This window comes from Dipodomys spectabilis, unplaced genomic scaffold (genome assembly GCF_019054845.1).
Source record: "Dipodomys spectabilis isolate Male_0828 unplaced genomic scaffold, ASM1905484v1 ptg000002l, whole genome shotgun sequence".
NCBI classification, from domain to species: domain Eukaryota; kingdom Metazoa; phylum Chordata; class Mammalia; order Rodentia; family Heteromyidae; genus Dipodomys; species Dipodomys spectabilis.
The window spans coordinates 36,261,436-36,269,774 of NW_024870679.1; positions in this window are offsets into that span (position 1 = coordinate 36,261,436).

Consider the following 8,339-nt stretch of genomic DNA (forward strand, 5'->3'; position numbering starts at 1 on the left):
TAGGTAGGTAGGTAGGTTGGTAGGTAGAGGATAGATAGGTGAAAGTGAATCTTACTAAAGCCTTTGTTTTTCAGCCTATGATGAAATACGCTGAATTTTGGTCAATTCAAGAAACTTGTGTCCAATTTTCTACTATCTTTAAGAAGACTATGCAGAAATTAATCTATTTATCATAAATAAATGTTTATATATTTAATATGTTTATTGTGTAAGATACTTCGTAAGTTTCTTTAGGAAGCACAAATCTGAGCAATACACTGCTGTCTTCATCAAAAACATCACAACTCCAAATTAGAAATAACATCTTATCATGTTGGGCGCTGGTTACTCATGCTGATTACTAATCCTAGCTACTCAGGAGGCTGAGATCTGAGGATCATGGTTCAAAGCCAGTCTAAGAATGAAAGTCTGTGAGACTCTTATCTCCAATAAACTATCAGAAACCTGAAAATGGAGCTGTGGCTCAGAGTAGTAGAATGCTAGCCTTGAGCAAAAAGAGCTCAGGGACAGCACCCAAGCCTTGAGTTCAGGCCCCCACAACAAGACAATAGGAATCTACTGTAGTATTTTGCCTGTATCTGAAATAAAGTAACTAACAGTTATTTTGAACTGTGAGAAGACACCTGAAGCCAGGAAGCCCTGAGTTGAAATTCCAGGTTGGCCATTTACTAGTTGAATAGTTTTGGACATGCCATCAATCTCTTTTACTATTAGTTTTCTTCTATGTAAAAGGTAGACAATAGTAATTGACACAGCATGTGAATTCACGGAGATTATCTTTATTAAATGGGCAGCAGTGTTTCTGACACCCGAGTATTTTTTAGTTTTGTGGCTATGGAATTAACTAAGACAAGGCAAAATTCCTACCCTGAGTTCAATGATTTGTTCCTTTCAGCACCAAGAACCCAATTCTATTATGGAATGGAAATATTCTCAAGTGAAATAAAACATAAATTCACGCAAGGAAAATAATAAGACACTGAAGTCTTTAGTGCACACTTGAGACTTTTTCTATTGAAAAACAATCAACTGTTTGTTCTGAAAATGCTCTAGAGGATCTTCTGACAGTCTTCTTCACATACTTCAGTCAATAATGGAGCTCACATGTTTTATGGATGGACTCAGGACACAGTAGCTCAAGTCCTGAGGAATGGAGCTTTGTTTTGCTTTTACAATTTTCAGGTGTGATTCAATTACTTTAACTCAAGGGAGATGATAATGTTTGATTTTTCTCTTTCATAATATCTCTCCTATGTTCTTCATTTTCTTCAAATTATTAGAATAAAAATCATTCATATTTACAAACTTATGAAAAAACCATTTAGAGTATAAATAAGGTTTTCGAACTACTACTTTCCTTATTTGTCAATGTAAGTCTTGGATGATGAATTTGTCTTCTTTACATGTGTTTATGTGTTATATATTTCCTACATGGGCTTTGTTATGATCCTGTTAACAAGAACGTTCATATTTGCCAAGATTTCCTTCTTAATACAAATGGGTTAGTGACTAAAAGAATGGTTCAATCTTTATTCATGTTTCATTATAAAATACAAGAGAAAGTGTCATTAAGTCCAGAGTACATGAGTATTGTGTTACTTTACAGTAGTATAGAATTATCAAAGTGTTTCTATTACTTCATATCATATTATGTCATATCACGTATCTTTTATAATATGCATGGAAAAATGTAGACATATCTATTTTTGAAAATCCTAAATTTCTAGCTGGAGCTGTAAAAGAAAATAGCAAAGCTGAGACTTAAAACAAATCCCACCATTTTGAGATTGGATATATGGCTCAAATGGTTGAGCATTTATCTAGCAAGCATCAGGTCCTGAGTTCAAATCCTAACAACATCAAAAAATAAATAACAATAATGGTAAATTATAACAAGCCACATATTTTTTATGAATTTTTCCCATTATTAAAAAACGTGAAATTCTAACTTCCTTTTCTTGAACAGTTTTTATTAGATCACTATAACTAACCACAAATTATATAGAGCATTGTGACTGCTTATGAGATGACTCTGTAAATATACTGTCCCTCAGCTCATTTTATTTTGCTATTTTCCTCTTCAGTGAAAGGACAGTCCATTCCCCTAGAGATGTGGTACTATAATTGACCAGAATAAGGCCATGTTATCATCCCTATAAACCAGGGCAGGGTGATAGACCACAACCAACATTCCAACCATAGCTATTTGGAAAGGGGAGAGGGCAATGTTTCCAAGAAGAGAGACAGCAGTTAATAAATGACGGTGAAGGAAGAGGAGGCCTTCTGTACTGAATGGAAGCAATGATGGCTCTAGCTTTAGAGTCGCTCAAGTTTGAGGTGTTGTACATCTTGCTTATACTCTTTCCTGGGCATATCTGGTGATATTCCATAGACGACCTGGGAGAATCCTGGAAAAGACATATCATGGTGTCATAATATGTTGTGTAAAGATAATGAGATGGAATTAAGAAGAATAATGATGATAGATATAGCATGATTTCCATCTGGCTGTGACTCCAATTCTTTAATGGCCCTGCCTCCTTTGTATCATGCCTTAGAGAGAAAGGGGTATGATGAAAATGTGACTAAATCTGAAAGGCTATTCCCTCCCCCCCCATCTCTGTGGGACAGCAAAGTTCAAGAGGTCATCTGCATTCATGGTAATAGCTTCTGCAGTGCTGAGACCAGATTCCATGTGGGCACAAGAGCGCCATCTTTCAAAACAGCTACTACAGCTAGGGAATGTATTTTGTGACTATTTTAATGATTCTCTTTTCCACAGGAAAGCATATTAAAGCACACATATTATTAATGTAGCCATTAATTCATTCACAAAGATATTTCTTTTTTTAGGCTATTCAGATTTTCTATTTCTTTTTTAATATATTTTTAATTGTAAATATACCATACAGAGGGGTTACAGTTACATGAATAAGGTAATGGGTACATTTCCTATCAAGCATTGTTACCCCCTCCTTTGTTTCCCCTACCAACCCTTCCCTCCCCACTCCCCCAACTTCTCCCTCCCCCCACCATGAAGTTTTAAAGTTCATTTTCAACATAGTGTCTTGTACATCTCATTGTTACAATGAGTCAACCTGTATCCTTATTTCAGCATTTTGTTATTTCCCTTCCCCTCCCCAAATTAGAAAAATGTATATACAAGATGCAGGGCACCGGAATCAAATACAATGAATACAGGGGTTATACCATGGGGAAAGAACATACAAAAGAACCAAGAAAATCACATGGTACCTTATAAGTACATTAAAACAACAGCAACAAAGATAAAACCTCTTGTGTTTTGTATCTTGGGGTTCATTTTCCTTAGCATCACCTTATATGGTCATATGTACATAGCTTTTAACCTTTTCTGCTTGTCCTAGACATATACTAGTTATTGCACATAAGAGAAACCATGAGACCTATGTTGTGGAGATGGGAGGGAAGAGATGGGAGGGGAAAAACAAAGGAGGAGGCAACAATGCTGGATAAGAAATGCTCATTACCTTGCTCATGTAATTATAACCCCTTTGTACAGCATTTTCACAATAAAAAACTTAATTAAAAATCTTTAGCCCACTTATTAATAGGGCAGTTGTTTCTTTGAGTATTTGTTGTTAGGGGATTTAATTTTTTGAGTTCTAAGTACATTTTAGATATGAGACCCTTATCTGTTGTATGGCTAGTGAAGATCTCTCCTAATCCGTGGGCTTTCTGTTGATCTTGCTAGCTATGTCCTTTACCACGCAGAAGCTCTGCAGTTTCATGCAGTCCCATTTGTCCAACCTTTCTTTGATTTGTCCAACAAACAGATTTCAAATGTTTGTCAGGCACTGTGCTTAGCGGTGGAAATACTCAAATGAACATGACATGACCACAGACATGAGCCAAGACACAGGATCACAGGTACAATGCAATGGAGTCAGGGCCAGGAAAGAACAGGCAGGGGATATGGAAGCATATAGGGTATATGGGTGTTGGAGAAGATATTTTACTAAAAGGCAATGATTTGATTAATTTGATATCTAAAAGTTAATTGATCTCTAAAAATTAATTTGATCTCTAAAAGTTGTATATGTGTATTTACCAGGCATATAAAGTAAGAAGAGACATCCTTTGAAGGACCAGCATAGTAGAAAACATCGGGTATATTTAAGGCCCAGAATAGGATTAATATGGGATTGGGAAAAGTGGCAATGAGGTATGAATTATCAAGCAGGGTAAGGATGCTATGTGGCCCATTCTGAAAGTATTGACCTTAAGTGGTAGGGAATGGGAAGACACGTAAAACTTTTAAGAACAGGATATTAAACTCAGTATGGTTGAGCAGGTCTGCAAAGCACTTGGGAGGTTGAGATAGGAAGACTGTGTTTGTGGCCAGACTCATCTACATAGTGAGATCCTGTGCGAAGAAGAATAAGAAGGAGGAAAAATAGAAGGAAAAGGGAAACATACATTACTTTAGAAGGGCCACTCTAGTTTCACTGTGGTTTATAAGCTGGAGGTGGTTGAAGGTGGAGATTAAGAAGTTCGGTTATTTAGGAGGTTTTTGTAAAGATCCAAATTAGTGAATCAGTGAGAGCTTAGATAAAGGTATCATGAAAATGATAGAGTGGAAATTGAGAAGGAATTGAGAAGGAATGAGAAGATTTGATGATTTACTGTGGACAAGGAAGGAAAGAGAATATTTTGGCATGGTGCTTGCATTAGGATAGAATAGGCTACGTGTGATCGCAACAAACCCTGCGCCCTCTAGAGGTTAATATGAAAATTTTGTTCTTGCTAGTTGTTCCTAAGAGGTTGTAGGGATTTGGATAGTATTTCTATTATTATTGTTCCTGTTAAGATAATGCTAGTGTTTGGTGTCCTTTAGGAAGGAGTGTAAGTGCACATGAAAGCATGCTGATTTTGCAGTATTGTGCAAATATTTTTTAACAGTTCCCAAACAAAAGTAGAGTTTCAGAGGCAGGTGGAGACTGAAGCAGAAATCAAAGAATCACACAAACATTGGTTGGAATGAAATTATATAGGGAGAGTGAGTAAGTTAAGGAAAACCAGAGTATGAAGACAGAACCTTGGAGAGTAACATTTGAAAAGTGAAAGGAGATACAAGAATCCACAGAGGAGATAAAAAGAATCCACAAGAGGAATAACCAAATCAGTACAGGGAAGCCAAAAGGAAATAGAAAGGGAGTTTGACTGTTCATAATTTTGTAACTAATAACAATGTTTTTATTTTTCATTTGGTATCCAATTCTTAGATAATAGCATTTGAAATTATCTTTAAATTTAGTTTGTAAGGTTTTTTTTTTTTAAAAGTCATTGTAAGTAGCTTTAGAGCATATGATAATACAACCCTAAAGTGAGTACAGAGGAATTGTTATGATTGCCAAACACTGTTGTCATTTTTGTTAAGGAGTTAAGGAAATAGCCCTTAGAGAAGATCTTCCTGTTTCCATAAGGAAGGCCAGTGTCAGAGATGCAAATCAGGTCTCAGTAGCAGCAGAAGGTAGAAAGACACAAAGTAAGAAATGCTTAAAGTATTAATTTGGTCATTTCCACTGCAGTGCACTAGTCATTTCATGAATCCATAACAGGAGCACACATAGGCAGAAGTGGGAGCAAAATATTTGTATTAGAAAAGTATTTTCTTCTGTACATAGTAAGGGGTCTCATGATATTTCCATATGTGCATATAATGTACTTTGATCATATCCACCTACTCTATTGTGAGTGAGCTGGGTTTTTGTTGTTTTTTTTTTGGATTTGATAGTGGGAGGGGGAGGGGACAGAGAGTTGAACCCAGGCTCTTGAGTAGGCTAGGCAAGTATGCTTCCACTCAGTCCAAGAAAAAGTGGTTCTGAAAACCTACACTATAATAGCAGTAGTTGAGCTTCCAAGAGGAAAAGGAAACCCTTTGGAGAAATTGCTTTATAGCTGTTATGAGACATTTGGTTTCATGTCATCATTAGTTTTTTATTTTTTAAAATTTCAACCATCTATTGATATACTGCCATCAAGTGGTAGGAGGGCCTATGAAAGCAAGAGAACATTTTATTTTCTCTGCATTTTGTTCTTTTTGAAACTTCATCTTCTGAAATTGCATTTTACTCTACTCAAGAATGCATGCACACACTCACATACACACTTATTTATTATTAGTCTCTATGGCAAATTCTGCTGATTCCGACCTGTATCTCCCCCAAGACACACTCAGGACACCTAAAGCTTTCCAGAAAATTCCTTTGCATGAAGTAGCAGCTTCCCCCACACACCTGTGTCTCCAACCTGGACACTTTATCTGATGTCAGTTGGGTGCTCATCCTGTTTGTAAGGTGGGCTGAAGTGCCTAGAACAGAATGCCCCAGAAATAACCATGAGTCCCTAGGAGACAAAAGTATTGGTAAATCCCCCAACCTGCTTATCTTCTGGAGGAACAGTTCTATCAATCATTAGAATCTACCCAGGGGTAGGAGTAAACCCACTGCTGAATGCATTGGGTTTTCTTCATTTCTTGCTTGGTTTCTTCCTGGGACTGTGCTTCCTGTGTTCATTTCACAAACAAACTCCTTGAACAACAACAGCAAATGTTTTTGCTTGGTCAACTTTTGGGAAAACCCAACTAAGATAACAGTGCCCTTAACCTTTGGATTTTTTTGCTATCATTTAGCCTTTAATTTTACTTTTAATTCAAATGTCTTCCCAGGCACTCCATGTTTATTAGTCACTTCCTCATTTTCAATCTAAAGATTGTTTATTCCTTAGTCTCCTGGTATTGAGTCACAGCATGATATTTATCCATTTTCCCTGTGAAGCACTACTTACTTAGCCTTTGTTTTTACATGTAGAAGGTGGTCATAGATACACCCACCTAAGAATGTGGGCATCCTGACCTCAGGGTCCAGCGCATTGAAGCTGGGTCATTCTTTAATGAAATATATGGAGATAAAATATATGTTATGGGCTGCTGGAAGCATGGCTCCACTGGCAGAGCACTTGCTGAGTAAGCATATCACCACGTTCAAATCACAGTACCACAAACAAATGTAATTTGAGACTTTCTCAACAACTTAAAGAAATAGGACAGTTAGGCATGAAGGGGTTTGCCTATAATTCTACTGCTTGGGAGACTGAAGCAGGAGAGAGTTCAAGGCCAGCCTCAGCTACATGAAAGAAGCTGTCAAAAAAAGTAAAAAAAAAGAAAGCACAGAAGAAAGGAAGGGAGAAAGGAATGAAGCAAGGGAGAGTAAAAAAAGGAAGGAGGGATGCAGGGATGCAGGGAGGGAGGGAGGGTGGGAGGGAAGAAGGAAGAAAGGAAAGAAGGAAGGAAGTAGGGAGAGAAGGATGAAGGGAGGGATGGAGGGAGGGAAAGAAATGGGAAGGAAAAGGAAAACAAAAGATGAAAAAGGGCAAGAAACCAGGCTCTTACTTGTAATCCTAGCTACTTAGGAGGCTGTGATTGCAGCTCAATGCCAGTCCTGGCATGAATGTACATGGGATTCTTTTTTTTTTTTTTGGTCGGCCGTGGGGCTTGAACTCTGGGCCTGGGCACTGTCCCTCAGCTCTTCAGTTCAAGGTGAGCGCTCTACCACTTGAGCTACAGCGCCACTTCCGGTTTTCTGGTGGTTTATTGGAGATAGAAGTCTCACGGTCTCTCCTGCCCGGGCTGGCTTTGAACCGCGATCCTCAGATCTCAGCCTCCTGAGTAGCTAGGATTACAGGTGTGAGCCACCAGCGCCCGGCTTACATGGGATTCTTATCTCCATTTAACCACCAGAAAACTGAAAGTGGGGCTGTGACTCAAAGTGGTAGAGCACTAACTAGCCTTGAGTGAAAAAGCTCAGGGATAATGCCCAGCCCTGAGTTCAAGTCCCATGACCAACAACAGCAATAACAATTAAGAAGAAGAAAAGAAAAATAGGATAGATTTCCTAGTACTTTTCTTTGCAAAAGTGCTTTAACTAGTCCATATTTGTAGGTTTATAATTTATGTTATTTGCTAGTTTTCTGTCTTATTTCCAGCATAATTGAAAAATGAATTTGGAGCTATAATAAACAGATTCCAGTGCTAAGTTAATTTAAGCAAGAATTTTACTTCTCAGCATGAGAGATTCCTCTATTAATCATTTCAGTCAGTTGTATCCTTACCAATTTTGACCAAAATAAATATTTACATCTTATTTTATGAGTCATAGGAACAACTTATTATTTCTACTCTAATATATAAAATCTATATTTAGGACTTTTACAGTTAAAGCTTAAGGGCTTAGAGTGGCAGCCAAGTATAGTAGTGCATACTGTAATCACAGTTCTTGGAAAAACTGAGTCACAAAGAA